Genomic DNA, 19,818 nt, shown 5'->3' on the forward strand with positions numbered 1-19,818 from the left:
TTCAGAGGGAAGTGGTCGCTCTCATATCTAAACAGGACTTCCATGTCATAATGTCATAATGTTTAACCAAAATTAAAAAGCTACTAGAAAGTAATCAATGCAGCTAGGGCAGTTGTTTCTTTTAAAGGTACAACGCATGTTGAAATCCCCAGCCACAATCTCAGCTGCTTATTCCCTAGGCAAGGTGGAGATGAAATCATTCAAAAGATGGAGGACAGAGGACTCAGCTGATTTGGAAACAAATCTACCATATACATTAAAAATAACTATTTTAGTATTATCCAAGGTGGAGAACTCAAGACCAAGCAGATCTGGACAGTTGATAGTTGTATAACATGGTATCCCAGTGAAATCTTGACCCAGATTAGTAACCCACCAGATGGTCTTTTTTATGCAGTAGTCTCTTTAGTGACCTGTTAATGAAGACAGCAAAGAGAAGAAAGAAGAGGAGAGTGATTCAAAGGTAAGGGTAACAAGCATTGGCATAGCAAATAGGTCTTGCCTTTGAGACCTTATAAGTTTTTAGTTAGAGCTATTTACTTGTCCTATGTTTTTAAGTTGCGCTGTGCAGAAGTGTGTAGTATCGTGAAAACTTATAATAAAGAAAGCGCTGCGTAGGTGAGACCTAAAAACAAGCCTACTGCAGACAGCTGACGAGAATACAAGAGAAAACTCTACAAAAAAAAACATTTCCCTTGAAAAACGGCTTTGCAGAAAAAAAGATGCAGAAGGGTAATGAAAAGGCAGCCATTGTGATACCCACACCAACTGTCGACCGTGCGCACGTTTCTTTTGATAAAGGCAAACAGACCATGCCAATAGAACATACTGCTTTAACAAATAAAGCGAGTAACTGGTGCTACAGCAGCATGGAAGGACGTACAGATGGCCACTCTGTTACTAGAAAAAGCAGCAACAGGTCAGCCCCGTATTTTCAGGCTTTCACTAACGTCTTGATGGTGTTTAGTAGTTACAAGTATTTGGGTCAGGAGTCCGAAAAAGACAATGTTCCAAATGAAAAGTTAAGTGAAGCTGACTGTGAAGATATGAAAGTTGAAGCGTGGAAATTGGGAAACGGAAATGGAAGTGAGGAAAATATTGGCTTTGCAGCCGAAAACCATTATCACAAGTTTGGTAATTGTTCTGAATCTACAAAACCATGTGCATATTCTGAGCAACACAATCCGGCAGCGGATGGACCGGTTTTAGGCAATTGCAAGGGCTGCAGTGAGGATCCGCTTACTAAACCAACTGTAGAGAAAGCGAACTAGGGAAACGAAAAAAGTGGAAATATGTTCACTACACCAGCCGCAGACTTTGTTTTTTGTCAAGATGCAATTCAGGAACAGGATAGCACTTCAGTCGCTCGTGGCTTCTATAGCATTTGTCTAGTGGAGGCTGAAGATTTGGAAATAGAAGAGGAGATTTCTTCTGTCGGACAGGAAGAAAATGCAGTCGGGTTGCATCAGTGCAAAAAGAAGGGACTAAGAGAGTGGCGCACGCGCGCGCGCTTGGGAGAGCAGTCTGTCCATTTCCAAGCACTGCACTTGTGCTTGTGACACGCCCCTGCTCGCTCCCGCAAGGTGGATGCCGCCACAAGCACGAGTGTGTGCTTGAAAATGAGCAGAGTGACGGCTGAAGGGCCTCCTATGCAGTGCATGCGCGCTTCGTAGGCGAGACCTAAAAACTAGGGATGCGAATAACTGGTGGAATTCTCTCTAACGTAATTACTCGTAATTACTCTCAAATTCTCAAGCTGATCTAAGTGTGTAATTTTCGTAATTTCACATCACAAATGTAATGCGGAATTATTGAAATTACTCTGATTACTCCGGCATAATTAAAATTTCTCCCAGGCCTAGTAAAAACAAAAGTGTGGTGAACTGAGAATGGAGCGGGGTTAAATGTATGCGTCTTGTAAATGTATGCGTCTTGTAAAGCGCACTGCTGCCCTGAGGCGTCGTGGCGCTGTAGACCGCTGGGGAACCCGTCCTGGCTATCCCTGTGAGATGGTACCTCCAGGGTATCTCCAAGGTGAAACCAGGCATCCCCGGCGAATGTGGGGGGCCGTTGTGGAGATGAGGCAAGCTAATGCCCAGAGTTGCCGAGTGTGTTCCTGGTTAGAGGAAGTACCGAGGCGAGAATTATCGAGTCCGTTTTGACCCTGGTCCACGACCCTGCCGCGTCGGGAATTGAACCCTGGTCCCTGGCTGATTCTCTGCTTGTGGATCTGCCGCCTCTAACCAGTGAGCCACACCTCAGTCTGTGGTTGATGAGAGGCCCCTGAAAAGGCCACACTAACTTTGAGGGAGGCAGAATGGACTTGAGAAGTTAAATTGGAAGGGAGAATGTGAAAGGGACTAGGAAAGTCGAAACAAAGTTAAACACAACAGAAAAAGGCAGATGGAGGGGGCTTGGGTTAGGTGGTAATCCATATTCTGAAAAGAAAAGAAAGCCTGCAGAAAATGTTTTTGACCAAAAGGGGCATTCACTGTTTGTTTTGTCAGCCAGGTGAAAGACAGTCTAGGTAAAACAATTTGACAAATTAAGTTAGAAGAAAATGAGTCATTAGAGCCATTTTTGTAAGGTTGTATTTTTGTTCTTGTTACGCAAGCCTTATGTAGGTGCTTAGAAGTGTTTGTACCTATGGGTTTGTATCAAAATATATGGGCTGGCTATTCTCTGACTTGCCGGTCATGTCTTTTCTGATTCTAGTGCTGGGACGCCCCTTTGCTGGGGCAGCCAGGCGTTCTACAAATATTTTAACATAACATAACATGTAGGTAGATGCACGGAATGCTCATGCACCACCAATGAAACTCCTACCTATGTTTAGAAATTGCAGCACTGAAGAAGGGATACGGAATAGCGAGACATGAGTTGGCAATTTTGGGTTATGTAGCGCATGAGTTGGATAAAGATTCGAAGAGATTTTAATTTTATTATGACTAGATTCACATATTGCTCAAAACAAAAAAATAAGTCTGATGTGAAATTATGTTCTCGATTGTTTACAGTAAATGCAGGAGTTCACCATTGAGTAGAATGGTGATTTGTGAGAGCACTGAAAAGAGGTGGAAAGTGAATATTTAAAAAAATGCCCCTTTAGTGTCTGATTGTAAAAACTTGTTTTTTTAGTCAACTGTAAAGATAACAAGTGAGAGACTCAAATTACTGCAAGAGGACAACACCAGTGGTTGTGGGCACCCTAATATAGGTAAAAGATATATGATATGTTTTTGCTAAAATAGTAAAAGATTTCATTGCGACACTGCCATGGCTTTTGGCTCTTTCTCTCCAAATGGCTATTGCTTTATTGAGAGAATCACCATGCAGCATAAACAGTTGTTAAGTGGTTGAGTTGTTTCCAATCAATTTTGAGGTGTGGATTTGGTTGGTCTTTGGTTGGATGGGGCAGGGTTGCAATGGGAGGCAAGGCAAAGGTGTTCGTAGGCAACTGAAAATGCAGAGAGGTTGTAGCAAATTCAGAATGCTTCATAATGCAATACGCTGTATTTTAACAGTGTTATCATGGAATGTTAAAAGTTTCAACTACAGATTAAGCTTAATTTAGTTGCCCAGCGAAACTTGCTTTGCACCCTGAGTTAACACATCTGAGAGAGATATATATTTTGTATAATGCTAGGGCGTGCATACTAAATGTCAAGTCAGAATATCTATGGTACTAAATATCGAGGACAAAATATTGAGAGGGAATTTTAGATTTTCTATACCTAGCTCCACATTTCTGTACCTACATAATCCATATATCTTCAAGGTATGTAGATGTGGAGTTAGAAATAGTAAGTCTATACTTCCATTTATGTACTTACTTTTCAATATTTTCTCTCTCGATATTCTGTCCTCGATATTCTTGTATGCCAAAATTCTTCATGTTGATTTTTCGTAGTATGATCCAATGCTAGGTAATGCTTTAAGACAGTGGTTCTTAACATTTTGACATTTGTAGACCCCCACTTGACCATTACTGAAATCCGAAGACCCCACTGAATCATTTATGGACTCCAGGAGACCCTTACTGAGTCATGACTGGAAGCTGGTGACACTGGCTTAAGCAATTTCATGGATTTGAACCTCAAACAATACACAAAAATACAGAAACAAATAGTCATCAAATACACAAATATACAATTGATTAATTATTTAATTTAATTCAGAAACACATTTTAAAAATGTTCATTTTAATGGAATGGTTATGACTGTTATAAGCTCAAAGGAGGCCACCATTCATCCATACAATATTCTGTTCTGCACTGCTCCAACAAATAAATCTGAGATAGCAACTTAATTTTTTGCCTCCAATTTAAAATTCCTTCTCATGTATAGAACGTTTTAAAATGTTCAGTTTCACATTTTCCTTCTTTCTTTACGTACACTTTATTAATCTGTTAATATTATTTCATTAGTAGTTGTGGACCTTCTAAATGAGCGTTGTGGACCCACAAGAATTCCCGGACTACAGGTTAAGAACCACAGCTTTAAGACAATGGGGTTCCTTGTCCTTCTACCTCTCAGGTGGTTTGCATCAAATGGGTGACTATTATAGTCTTAAATCCAAAGCTTATGGTGTTTAGACAAAAAGTATCGTTGGGTTTTAGTAAATATTGATGTGGAGGTAAATCAGTTTACATTATGCTCAGTTTATGGTTTCACCTCAACAACTAATTAATAGGCCTGGGCGGTAAATTCCGTTCCGTTCGCGGAATTTGCGGAATTTGGGTAATTTCGCGTTCCGCGGAGAACGCGAAATTGCCCAAAAATCTGCGTTCCGCGACTTCGCGAAATTTTTTGCTTGTTCGCGTTCTCAATATGCGTGTTCACGAGATATTTCACCCCGAGCACGCAAACAGCGATCACGAACAGGAAAAAAGTATCGCGAACAAGCAATTCCGCGTGTTCGCAGAATTTTTGCGTGTTCGCGGAGATTTTTTACCGTTTCGCGGAGATTTGCGTAACGCGGTTGCGCAAATTCCGCCCACCCCTACTAATTAATCACATTTTTCAGGATGTGGCCTTATTTCTGCTAACAGGGGCATGCATGCAAAATCTTCTTGTTGTCACAGCTAAGGCCTCTTTAAGCAGAATTTGTACTATTCAAAATCAACAGAGGCATAGACTATTACGCCTCTCTATATATGGGTATTTCTTTTTACTCAGTCAGGGCATAGATGAGTCCTTAACAGCCCTTCCACTGGATAGACTTGATAAAACTGTATCGAAGGCTGTTAAACTTTTACTAAAAAGGAATTTGAAAATGTTCTAAAATCAATACTCAGCATGGAAGACTTGGACCCAATGTACTTCCCGAAGATAATATATCCTACATTTGAACCTATCAATAGATAATCCTTACCCTGGAATCATGACAATTGGCTGAGTTTGCATTTTTTTTTTCAGATAAACCACATATGGACTATGCATTTTCAAATAATGTTAATATATTTATTCAATATTGACGCTAAAGTCTTATCTAAGATAAGTGCATTTGTTTGGTAGCAGCCTGGATCCATCTCAAGAAGGGCACAATGACCACTACCAACACGGCTGTTGAAGTATTGGCCAGGGTCAAACCAGAATGCGACACCATTGCAAAGCTGCTTTTGGATGCAGAAAAGGACTTTATGACGTCTGTTGGCTGTTTTACTAACATTAGCAAATAGAACTGTATGTATTTACTCTGTTTAAAATGCAAAACACAGTTATATTGATTGATGGACAATCTTTGGCGAAAGGGGCTATTAGACAAGACACCTGACAAGAATGCACAAGACTATTTTAAATGGAGGCTAGGAGTGAGAGGAAATGGGGTTTAAGAAACAAGTCACATACTTTGGAGTCACAATACCCAGCTATATGGGGCTAACCAAGTGGTTTTACAATGGAGCAGTTCTCAATTAATATATTGATAATTGGCTACATTTGTTAAGGTGCCCACTCACTTATTGGGGGTTATAATCAGTGAAATTGTTAATTATTCCTTAAAGTTTATAGCTATTCCAACTATTCTCTCTTTACTTTTCTTCACATTATTTCAAGAGGTGTAATCCCCTACCTAAATTTATTTGGAGGCATAGTAATCCTCATAACGCACTGCATTCCTATAACAAGTTTTGGGGAGTTTGGATTAATTCCCTGGAATTATTGTAGGGTAGCCGTTAAACATATAATCCAACTATCGCAGAATTGCACGTGCTGAACTGTGACCCCCCTGAAGGGTGAGGACATACCTTGTGCTGCAGGACTGTATTGCACCTCTGGCAGGCAGGTAGGCTGTGGGTGGGCAAAAGTCTTAGCATTTCTCAACCCATTTTGCCATTGGGAGAAATGAGTAATTTCGCTGTCTGTCACTGGTCAAAACTCATTTAGTTTATCGAAATCACACCAAATTACACAATCTACCAGTTACTCTAGTGTTATGAAATTTATATACAGCTCTCTTTTTTGTCTGATGTGTAATGTGTCCTCCAATCTCCAACACAGCGACCTCTATCCGCAGTCCAGCTGGCATTGGCTAGCCTGTTAATTCTGTGAACAGCCACCTGCATCTTTTCTATTATGGATGGACATCCTGGCGCAACGTGTAACCAACAAGCTGTTTGATTGGCTGCCCCGACGTTCCATAATCCTCATCCAATGACAGTCATGATCTGTTCATTAACCTCTCATTTCGCGCAGCAGAAAGGTTCACGGCGCAGAAGGGGAGATTTTTCTTCAGTTGGACGCAGTGCTGGAGAGGAATATACATAAATCTGTCTATCAGCGGAATATTCCATAAATTGTCATTGATTAAGAAGCCCGCTCTTTTTCGCCCCTTGATGAATAATGAGCCCAAACCATAGCGCGTCGATACAGAATAAGCAACCGTAAAGATTCCCCGCGCGGAGAATATAGCATTATTTTATTATGACGGATCGGGCCAGCGCCCTTGATGCCAGGCAGGATTCATCACGGCCTAAATTCATCATAAAAAAGGCATTTGAGCAAGACACGTTTAATCAGTTCGGTTCACTCAATTGGAATAAGCACTCCGCCATCACAAATACATTTGTATAAACAATATGAAAAGAGCGTTTTTTTCATGAAACCATTTGCAAGTACGGCAGCGCAATGAATGCCAGCACATTAGAGCAGAGTGTGAACGATAATGGGATTAGCCCGTGATGAACAGAGACGGGGTCTGCGGCATGCACCGAAAATGCTCGATGGATAAGATATACAGCTGGCACTGGGTGGCCCAGTGCAAAATAGTTGTTTTTCTTTGAATATTTTCTTTTTTTACAGCCTGAGTGAGCGAGGGCCTATGGAAAAGCTCTGCAAATTCACGAATGTTGCCAAGTCTTGCACTTCGCAAGTTTTGCCTTAAAATCATGAATTTTGCTACACAATATGGTGCGTTTCTCCTTATTTAACACTAACAACATAGGGCCTCATTGAGGAGGTTTTGGCGCAGGGCACCGCCGCAAGGAATCTTGCTGCCCTACGTCAAAACAAAAGGGCAGGAATGAGCCGCATCTATGTGATATGGTGCATCCTTGTACTTTTCTCAGCGCCCGCGCACAATGGGCTGCCATGCGCCAACTTGCACCATGGTGCAAGGGTGTCTCTGTTGTGGGGCGGATTGATTTTAGTAAAATATATTTTGCAGAAGAAAGTGAGGACTACATTATAGGCGCTAGCTAAATTGCAATTTGAATGCTATTTTTGAGCCCACATTCGAATTATGACTCTGGGTTCTCAGTGAGTTTTTTAGTGCGCTGTTTGTTGCAGAACAAAGCTTCTGCATATTGAGTGGACAAATTCCCAGTTTTTACACCTCAGCTAGTGCTTAATTTGAGCTGGTGGTTTTTGGTGCTTGGCACCAGCACTTTATTGTCAAAGCTGGCTTTAATGACAGTCTACCACATGGTGGCGCTGTATATCATATTTTGAGATGAGCAGACAAAGAGTATTTAATAATTCAATATACATTAAACATCAATCAATCAATCAGGGTAATTGTAAAGCGCGGTACTTACCCGTGAGGGTCCCATGGCGCTGAAGGGTGGGGGAGGGGATGGGTCTTGAGGAGTCTTCTGAAGGCGAGTAGGTCTTGGGTCTGTCGTAGGTGGGTTGGGAGGGTGTTCCAGGTTTTGGCGGCGAGGTAAGAGAAGGATCTGCCGCCGGCGGTCGTACGTTGGATGCGGGGGACATCTGCGAGGGCGAGGTTGGCGGAGCGTAACTGGCGGGTGGGGGTGTAGAAGCTAAGTCTGCTGTTCAGGTAGGCTGGTCCGGCGTTGTGGAGTGCTTTGTGTGCGTGGGTGAGGAGCTTGAAGGTGATCCTCTTGTCGATGGGGAGCCAGTGCAGGTCTCTCAGGACGGGGGTGATTGTTAATTTTGTAGAAGAGAGAAGGCTATTAGTTATGTTGCTATGATTATTTGCAGCCCTGGCAGGGGCAATGGGTGGTGCAAGGTGAAGGAGCTTCCTGAAAAGGGCCCTGGCACTTATGTTTTTTGAAACAAATTAAACATTGCTCAGAACAGAGATGTTGTGGCCTAATGCAAAGGCTGAGGGTACTGGTATTTATCAGGTATGCAATTAGTACCCTGGATTGTGCTGGACGTACAATGAGACCCTTAATGCTCCTAGCCTGTACAGCGTATTGTGCATATGAAAGCTCAGCAAAAGGTAAATGTGCAAAAGAAAGCTCTGCAGCCATTTGCCTTTGTGCACAGAAAAGCGTTCTAAAGGTGAACTCTGCTCCATCATTGCCTGCTTTGGTGAGAGAGAATATTATCTTGCTATGTGGTGAAAATTGTTTCACAATTCAGAAGATAAACTATGCTTGTGTGACAGTGATGATGAAGGTAAACCTAGACACTTTGCAACTTTTGTAAATGGAAAATGCCCAAACATTAGGAAACCTTAGCTGGAAAAAGATAAAACAAAAACCTTACATCCTAAGTTCAAATGTAGAAGTATACACGGTTGGCAAATAGCAAAGCATTCTAGTACGCAATTGTTCCCTTCATGTTCCCAGTGCTCCAGTTACTTAGCCTACTGGATTAGACATCTACTGCCAACATATGATTTCAATTTGCGGGTAACAGCCTTGAATCCAGGCTGGTCCACTCTGCCTATCATTCTTTAGTAATGAATTTGTCTCTTTACCTTGTTCCTGAACCAACAGGAAGAGTCCCAACATTCAGCCCTTACTACTCTCTACCAGCAAAGTAAAACAATTCCCTGCAGCCCCTGCAGTTCAGGGGGAGGGGAGGTCCAACCTTTCATGGACCCCCTAAGCCTTCAGGGAGCCCCCACTCAGTCCAAGACCAATGAATATCTGTGAGATATGGAAGACTAAGGTGCCCCTCTTTTAACATTCTTCAGAGGGTGCTCCATCACATCATTAACCCTGCCCCATGTCCTCCTAACACTGTCATCTTCATGAATGTATTTATTTGGGCCCTTATAAGGTGCATCAAGATACTCGTGGTGTATCATGTGAGTTATGCAAATGTCCTTTCATGGGCCCTGTGACCAAACAGGACTCCCAAGTATCTCGTGGTTCTATGTATCCTTGTGCTGTAATGATGGTAGTACCTTTTTTTTACCAATGCTTGAGGCTTCATGGTGGGTAGAAATACTACATTATTATCATACTTCTGATTTACCACAGAGAAGAGCACATTTGGCAGGAGATGACGCTACATGCTTTGCGCCAAATAGTGGTCAACCTTATGCACAAAGAAAGGAAGGTGGAATCTTGCAAAATGCATACATCAACATAGTTACTGTCACATTTGTGAAGGATATGATCAAAACCCAGGAATACCGCTGATAATTCCAGTTCCCTACCTATTTCAATCAAGAAAATGGGGAAGAGGTTAAGACCCCTGAGGCACTGGTTGGGAATGTCACCACCAGCCAATTTAGACCTTCAGAAATCTACCTCTCGGTAATCTTGAAAAACAAGAACAATATGCAACTTCATTAGGAAAAGTTTTGATCAAAAAATATTTACGGTATTTAAGACACGTAAATCTGTAATCTTGCAGCTTACTCCTCGTTTGGCAGAGGAAGTTGGGAATGAGCCCAAGTCCCACCAGGAATTTGGCCTGCAGCCAAGGAGAAGGTGTGTATACCTGCAGAAATGAAGGAGTTACTACAAACCCAACTGGGAGGCCATAAATTCTACTTCACTGAGCAAGTAAGTGCAGATCATGAGGACACCACCAAGAACTAAATAGCAGGCAAAGGACAGAGGACCATACAGACATCCTGTAGGGGAGAAAGGTAGAAAAATAGAACAATGATGGTCAACACTTTTCTACATGATGCCCCCAGAGTAGCATGATACCATTCACATACCAGACTTCATGCACCTAATCCCCACAACAACTATATAAACCCCATTTCTCTGTAGCAACTGGATAAATCAGGATCATGGCTACACCTAAATCACAAACAGCCCAACTAGACTAATTTAACAATATTAAAAGAATGTCACATAACCTAATTAACATATCAGGTGATTAATCATTGTCGCTTAGTGGATCCCTAGCTGCAGTTGCATTTTCCTCATTTTGTTTAAGTGTATCTCGAAGACTTTTGCAGACAAACATATTGTCGTCCTTAAGACCTGAAAATATTTTCAGCCGAACATTAACAGTTATTCCTAATTTGGCAGGGTATAGAAGTGCATACTAAATACTTGCCCTTTGCACGATCGGCTTTATGGAAGAAACTCCCTCCATGCTTAATGGACCACCACAGTAAAGTTTGGATCTATTGAGATGTTATTTCTGCTGTAAGGACTTTGCGTTGTTTTTTGTGTGAGCTGCAGTACAGTGTTGTGATCCTTGAAATTCTTCAGTCAAGCAATAATCGGATGAGCTGGACCTTTAGGAAGAGGCAAGGTCCAAGTGATCGATGCTGCAACATAGAGATGAATACAGTGGCATCAAAAATACTTTTTAAAATCTGTACCACCAAGTCCTCCATTCTATCCTTAGCTGTGCAGTCCAGGATCTCCATCATACTCTGGTTATGGCTGCTTGAGCGGGCTTCAGGGTCCTCATTTTGTTACCTCCTGCCCCTTCTCCATCCATAAAAGTTTCTCATTATGCCCATTAGCATAATCTTCTGCATTAGAGACTTTTTGTTGGAGGTGATCAATGTGTTCATCATGATACACACTCTTTCATATGATCAAACCTATGTGTTAGGTTATCTATCTTGGAGGCAATCTTCTCTGAGCTGCGGGTCATGTCTAGTAGGAAGGTTTGAAGATCACGTTTGTTATTCCCCTCTGCTACCGGCTGGAGGAGTGAAATCTCTGACTGGGCATCTTGAGTAGCTAGCATAGCTGTGTGTCAAACACGAACACTGACTGCTTTTGTTTTGCCTTCCCATGGTGAAACAGAGCTGTGAGGCTTTGAATGCCACTCAAGAAAGCTATTAACGTCTCTTTACAGGCTTCCTATGATGGAGTAGAGTGGACGGGCAGCTGTACTGCAAAACGTTAGCCTGAGGGCCAAAGAACTCTTTCTAACACTTGATTACTGGGATAGCGAGCCACAGCAGTCGAAGGCTAACTTAAGGGAGGTGCTGTGGGCTAGAAACTCAGAAATCAGCTACTCACACTGAAAACACTTAATAGAGCAGTATCAAGCCACTACTTTTACTTCAAATGGCCGCGCCGCAACAAAGATGTCCGGTTGGCTCTGAGCCCCACTAAATCCTTCCTTCTGCGTATATTATGAAAGAACTAATGAGCCCATAAGTGGCTCAAAAGAAATTTCTGAGCTCCTTTTAAAGTGCAGTAATAGACGGAATTCAATATTGCTGAAGGTGGGCCTGCGATGGCCAGTAAAGAGACCCAGAGACTTGTCGGGAGGTGGCTGTTGCTCTGAAAGAGGTGCCGACTTGGCCCTGGAGCTGAAACAAAGGAGAGAGACAGATTCTGGTGTTTGAAGGAAACATTGGAACAATGTTATCGTGAATGGTGCTCTCGCACCGGGATACCCATAGATTTTCTGGTTTTGTGATTAACAACAGGATGAAACAAACTGCCTAAGAAAAGGTAGCACACGCTTAGGGGTAGGAGTAAGAGAAAGTGGAAGCCACCCGCTTAGGCCCATGTGAATGCAGATGCTCACCAAATGAGATACACTGACAAACATGAGCTTCCTGAGCCAAAACTTTGATTGTTGGAAATCAGATTGGGAATAATCTCTCAACTGACTAGGATGGCACATAGAGGGGGTATCAAGCGTGAATACATGACTGTTGAACTTTACAGTACTAGTATTACACAAGAGCCCAATCTGCATGCTATGGATACTGTTTACGGCAGGCTGACGTGGGACTGCTGGGCTTGGTTTCGCTTTATGATATTTAACATTTGAAGGAATGTGAACTTTAGTGAAGCACTTCAAAACCTGGTGCAATCAAGAACATAACCCAGGATATTCTCCAGAGTTCTCAGTTGGAAAAGAAGGTATAGAGCCTGTGACTGTTTCAAATTAAAGCTATTTTGCTAGCCATTGCACTCCTGTTGCCTAGTCATAACATTAAACCAATAGTTGAGGGTTTGAGAACTGCTGTGAAGTCTCAACACAAGCTACCAAAGAATCTGATAAAAGAGACACTCATTAACCAGGGCAATAGTGGCAGGAAGGCACCACTAATTAAAGATGACCTTCACAACTGCCTGACAGACATGAACCAGAAGATTTCAGACATTTTGTCAGTCCAATTGCAAAGGGAGAGAAGGATGCCACAAACGAAGAGGACATTATTGTTCATAGTCAGGCAATGGAACACACACAGGAGACCTGCTCAAAGGTGAATAGAGAAATAAGCAACCTGAAAGACAAATGCTCAGATCTAGAAGATAGATCTAGATGTGACAATATTAGAATCTGTAATGTAGGAACATGGGAGAATGAACTGACGTAGAGAAACTCTGTGCAGACTTTTACAGAGCAATAATGCAGGGAGTTAACTCCAACAATATTCCTATCATAACAGCACACAGGGTTTCGCCCAGAGAGAGGGACCAGGCATATCTTGGTCAAATGGGGGCAATCACCTTTCAAGGTTATAGTCACGCAGGAATTGAGGAAAACAGATGCATTCTTTAAAAAAATGTTTATTAAAGCTTTTCAATATACAAATATTATTAGCAAAGGAACAAATATTTTAAGTTTAAGTACAGTAATGATCACATCACATTCCCATCATATCTGTTGTAACTCACCAGAGAAAAGGAATAAAGCATATCACAGTCACCTGATCCCCCTCATCTGAGAGGAATATGCAGTAGGCAGGTTTAAAGGGAAATAATAGGAGGGGAAGAGGAGAAAAGGAGACTGAATAATGGTGAAGGTGGAGGAATATACATAAAGCATTCTACAATTCTCAGTACATTTTTATATAATGGAATATTGTTATACCAAAATACTACAATACAATATTGCATTTTTGAATCTGAGTGCACTTTTGGAGGAGGTGTGAGTGTTGTCAACATACATTACAGGATGGTATGAAAGTACTGTAGGGATCAAGGGCCAGAGACCTAGGTAGGTAAGGGGTAGTGTAATATCAGAGCTTGATGCTAAAATGTCATAGTAATGCCGGGTCTGGTGGCTTAGTGGACTAATACGTCCACTGTAGGGATCTGTGTGCGACATCATGGTCACAGATTCAAATCTGGGCGGGTCCACTCAGCCTTTTGTCCTTCTGAGGCCAATAAAATGAGTACTGTTGGGTAACATTAAACATCTGTTATTCAATGCCAACATACCCTTGGGTGAACGTGCACTTTATCAATACACCTTATGATAAAGTAAGAGGAATTTGTGAGAGATGGATGACTTGCTTCCATATCTGCATGTCATTACTACATTGTACAGGTTAAACAATAGGTTGAATCCCTGTGGCAGTATCACATGTCCTCAAAATGTCCCATGCAGTTGATGCAGTCCATCGGCGACTCATAGAGTCAGTGTAATTTGATGGCTAAAGCTTTTTCTAGGCCAACATTCTCAATGGTGCAGAAAAGGTATCCCCACTGTACTGTCAAAAGCCTTTTCCACATCCAAGGAGAGTGCCAATGCCTCAATATCCAAGTTCCTAGTATTACAGCTGAGGTGCAATAGGTTCCCGATATGATTCCTCGAGAAGCTCCGAGTCATGTATCCCACCTGTGACTCTAGGGTCCAGGAGGATATCACTTCACCTTTGCACATTATTCTAAAATTGGTTCCACTGAGAGTAGTGCCAAGACGCCTTTAGTATTAGCACACTATAAAAATCATTAAAATGAACATTAACAATATTCTTGTGGCAAGGATTTTCTCCAACAAATTCTCATCATCAATACAGAACATTTGGGAACACTGTGCACACAAAGGGTGATAGGAAGAATGCTTGCAATTTGTCTAACCACTGGCAATCGCTTGGGTAACATTCCAGTCCATCATTCTTTTGCCCATAATATCACGTCAGATTAGACCAAGCCATGTGCAAATCAGTCTTGGTCCTGCTCTAGAACATCCCAGTGTATCTTTGCTGGCTATTTGGATTTGTAACATTATTGCCCTGTATGAGATGGGTCCCAGGGATCCCTTTTCCTCCACCTCTTAGAACATAGTGTGAAAAAGAGGGCCAAGAATGTGTTTAGGAGAGGGATATCCTTGCGCGACTTGAGACCTGGGCGAATGGGATAGGGATCGTGTCAAGATCACAATATGGTTTTAGAATAGGGATGGGCACTACCGAGCGGTGCCTAAATCTGTCTCTTATCATGGGCAAGTACATGAAGGCCAGGAGGGGATCCATCCAACTGACCTTCATGGACTTGTCCAGTGCTTTTGACGCGGTTACCGGGAGAAATTGTGGGGGTTGATCGAGCAAATGGGATTCGAAGAAGCCCTATTAACTCTCTTACGCAGGCTTCATACCTCCACAATGGTTGCCGTATGTTATGGCTCAAGGGGGGAGAAGACGGGCCCTATTATTTCTACAGAAGGAGTTCGACAGGGCTGTATTTTAGCCCCATTCCTTTTGTTACTCTACACAAATGGTCTAGAGGCCTTTTTAATAGAGAGGGAACTTGATTTTTCCAAAATCGGAGGCATTTCGATCCCATTGTTATTGTATGCAGAGAATACCGTTTTAATGGCTTTGACAGCCAACAGCCTCCAAAAATCACTCAACGCTTTCACTGATTTTATGGTCTCTTTGGATTTAAAAGTTAATTTTACTAAATCTTATGTCATGGTCTGTGGCCCCAAAGGCATTAAAACAAGAAAGATTGAGGTTAGGGGCAAGATCGTTGAAAAGCTCAAAAACTTTACATATTTAGGGAATATTTTTAATGAAACTATGTCTTGGGACTATCTCATTGCAGCTAGGGCATAACAGACCAGTTGGGTTGTGGAAGGACTATTTCGATACGCTCGCAAGCTAGGCCATAAACCAGTGACAGCCAGTGTCAGAACTAGTTACCCTTTATAAAGCGAAGTGTTTATCGGAGCATCATATGGGGCGGGAGTTTGGGGCAACTATAATACTCAACAGTTGCAGGTCCTTGAAAATATATAAAGAGACTTTTATTGACCCCTAATAGTGCCCCCACATATTTTTGCCACCAGGAGATAGGGCTGACCTATCTTGGAGATCATATTGCCATTGCCCCATTACTCCTATGGTCTAAGATCTGGTTATCTGAGGACTTAATGTTCTCACGTGACGTTATCTCAGATTGCATGAACTTTCCCTGGCTTCACTTTGTGAAGGAAAATTTAAAAGAGTTAGGTCTGGTCCATTATTATGATAAACCTGCTAGCATTAATATAAACGCAAAAAATGCAATAAAAGAGGCATTTCAAGCTCGGGCCCATTCGCGACGTGCACAATTGGTAGCGCCTGATCCCTTAGGTTTATCCTTTGGAGAAAATAAATTTTATTTATCTTTTACCACGAATGTTCAAGTACAATTTTTTCTGACTAGGTTTTGATTAAATACATTGCATTATTTAGTGGCATTTCCTAAACAATCAGTCTAGGTTCACAGTCTACCACCCTGTCCGTGTGACAACGTAACAGCCCAAAGCACGTTGCACTTTATTCTATTTTGTCCCCTCTATAAGGAGCCGAGGGGGTAATTTTTAATTCCATTATTAAGGGAAATAAGGCTTTGCACTTTTATTAGCTGTTTTAATGTTTTACTGTCTTTGTCTAGGTCAACTATTTGCATCACTGTTACAAATTGTTTTGAAATTGCAATGTCTATAAGAAAACATTATGAACTAGTATAGTTGATGTAATTCTGAGCAATCGTTTTCTATAAACTAGTTAAACGGTTTATACTGTATGGGGATATCAGAGATGAATGCCTAATGTATTTGATATCAGGGTTCGTATATTTTTAAGTTGTATGTACATTTTATCTGGTTTTACACGTTTTTGTAATCCTGATAACATTAATTTTAATTTTGCAATATATCTGTGTCAAACTTTTATGTTTCTTGTAACCGAATAAAGTTATTAGGCCCGATTCACAGAAATAACTTAAGACAAAATCCTAAGCTTACTACTTTTGGTATTCACAGAAGGCATTTAGTAGTAGTAAATTAGGATTTTGTCTTAAGTCTGTCTTAAGTCTGTCTTAAGTCTGTCTTAAGTTTGTCTTAAGTCTGACTTAAGTCTGTCTTAAGTTTGTCTTAAGTCTGTCTTAAGTCTGTCCTAAGTTTCTCTGAAGTCTGTCTTAAGTCTGTCTTAAGTTTGTCTTAAGTTTGTCTTAAGTTTAAGACATACTTAAGACAGACTTAAGACAAACTTAGGACAGATTTAAGACAGACTTAAGACAGACTTAAGACAAAATCCTAATTTTCTACTACTAAATGCCTTCTGTGAATACCAAAATTAGTAAGCTTAGGATTTTGTCTTAAGTTAGTTCTGTGAATCGGGCCCATTTTGACTTGACTAGTGTTAATTGTTTTGAAGAACTCGGTTTTAGAAAGAAACAAGAAGAACCACCCATTAGCCAGGCATCTTAGAACCTAGTATCTGGTAAAGGGTCAAAACGCTGTCAACAACAACAGAGATAGACCCTATTTCTGTATGAATTACACACTGGGTCCTACCCTTTGTGTTGAAGTAGAAGTAATGCAATTGGCTGCCTTATAAAATAATAACCTTTCTACAGTTTATTCTTATTCATATCAATTTTGCCTTCTTTATGGTTTGGTATTTTTCTTTTCACTTGGGGTTCTTGCAAAGCATCTCTTCACCAGTCACCTGACGGTTGTTTTGAAAACATCTTTTTATCACACAATACTCAGTACATCGTATCGTGACTTGTATATCATTACAAATGTAGGGATTGTCACCCCTACTGTTCCAATTGACGTTCAATTGAATACAACGCTCTTTTTTCAATTTTCGTATGGTTCTGCATCTTCATTATCCCCCAACCCACTTATTTGTTTAATGTCCTTGATATACCTGCCATGGACCCCATATTTTGTCCCACCTTTTGGGATGGCCTCTTTTTAGATATATTGCTTTCTCTGCACCTGCACCCCAGTCCATGTCTTCTTCCCAGTCTCTCGATTCTGGCGCGCGATTGGATCCCCATAGTCTGGCAATATTTCTTTTGGCCACTACTGCTGCTATTTTAAGCCATATTAATGCGTATTTAGCCTATTTATCCTTGCCAGTCACACACAGGAGCAGCCAACGTGGCTCCACTGGGATCCCCAGGTTTGTGACTCATGACATTATTCGTGTTACTACCGTCCAATAGGCATGCACCCTACTACAATCCCAGATTATGTGGAAAAAGGAGCCAACCTCCCTGCAACCCCTCGCACAATACCTGGATGCACCCAGACCCATGAGCTGTAACTTTGTTCTGGATGTGTACAACCTATGTACGATGCGTAGTTGAATAAGACGACATCGGGCATTATTGCTACCTCCCTCAGGCTCTGAACCACCTCCTCCCAATCATCATCTTCGAGGAGTCCCACATCCATCTCACACACTTCTCTCAAGGGATCCACTGGGTTAGGTTAGTTATTTAGGATTTTTTATATGATAGCGAGGTTGCCTTGGCTCTCATGGTGTCAATCAGCAATCTGTCCTCTAGTGTTGAATATTCCGGAGGTGTTTCCCACTCTCTGATGTGGCGGTGCAAGGCATGTCTCAATTGGAGATGTTTGTATCTTTCCGAGCTCGCCAGCTCACACTCAATTTGTAATGCTTCAAACTTTATTTTTTCGTGTCCTCTCCAAATGTCACCCAATTTTTCTATCCCCAGCAATTCCCATTGTTTGAAACCAGAGAGTGCCCCAACCTCCCGAAGCATGTCGCTTTCCCCATCAATCTTCCTTCCCATCCTAGGTATCTAGAGGTTTCCCGCCAGGCCAGTACAACAGATTGTGGGTGCAGTGGAAGTTGTTTCTCTCCTCCTCTACGATACATTGCTGCTAAATACCCTCTCTGTCCAATTGCCCAATGATCTCCCCTAAAGGCTGGGTCATTGCGATCCGTGAATGCCCAATCGTTTATCACTGTCAGTTGCGAAGCGCAGTAGTATTTCCTGATGTCTGGGACCGCAACCCCACCCTCATAGACTCCTCTTTGTACTTTACATAGTGCGATTCTTGCTCAGCCTCTATCCCACAGAAGCCTACGAAGCTCGCTATCAATACCATGGAATACAGATGTAGGTATTTTGTAAGGGGTGTTTTGTAGGATATAGAGAAGTCTGGGCAGTGACATCATTTTAACAATCATGGCGCTTCCCATTAGTGATTTGGGCTGCCTTCTCCAGCTATCTACATCACTCTTTAGACTCTGTAGTTGGGGGTGTTGATTGTCTACCAGAAATTCGTCTTCATTCAGCGAAATTCGAATTCCAAGATATGTAAACTTATGTTTGGGAATAAGCAGTATTGTTGTGGTCAACTGCTGGGGGATATTTCCCTTTAGTGGAAAAATCAGAGACTTGTTCCAGTCGATCACAAAGCCAGAGTAGCTCCCAAACAGATGGAAAATTTGTATTACCCTGTCTACTGATCTATACGGATTGGTCGGATATAGCAGTATATCGTCCACATATAGAGATAGCCTGTCCTCCCACCCACCTCCCCCCTCGATTCCTGATAGAATTGGATCATTCCTCACCCATGCTGCCAACTATTCCAGAGCCGATGCAAAAATTATTGGCGAAAGTGGACATCCTTGTTGTGTGCCTTTTCTCAGTGGGAAAGGACATGTAACTACCCCATTAACCCTTACTCTGGCCTTTGGATCTTGGCACAATAGTTTCACCCATTCACAAAACTTAGGGCCACAGCCGAGTCTGTGCAGCATTTCGAACATGTATTCCCATTCCACTCTATCAAATGACATTTGCGCATCTAGCAATAGCATAACTGCATGTTCTGTTTGATCCATCTTGGCCCAGTGTAGCACGCCATATAACCTTCTCAGATTCAGTCTTGTGCTTCTTTGAGGCATGAATCCAGATTGGTCTGGGTGGACCAAATCAGAGATCACTGTCTGCAGCCCAGTCGCTAATGCCCTTGCTAGAATTTTCACTTCCACATTCAGTGGTGAAATTGGTCTATATATAGATCTACACTCCGTCAGATTTTTCCTTTTCTTCTGTATTACTACTGTTGTAACTTCCCGGACATCTGCTGGGAGCTCCCCTTTTTCCCTTGACTCCTGATACATATTAAGTATTTAAGGTGCGATCCTACTTGCTCCACAATTATATAATTTCACTGGTAAGCCAT

This window comes from Triturus cristatus, chromosome 4_1 (assembly GCF_964204655.1).
Source record: "Triturus cristatus chromosome 4_1, aTriCri1.1, whole genome shotgun sequence".
Taxonomy (NCBI): domain Eukaryota; kingdom Metazoa; phylum Chordata; class Amphibia; order Caudata; family Salamandridae; genus Triturus; species Triturus cristatus.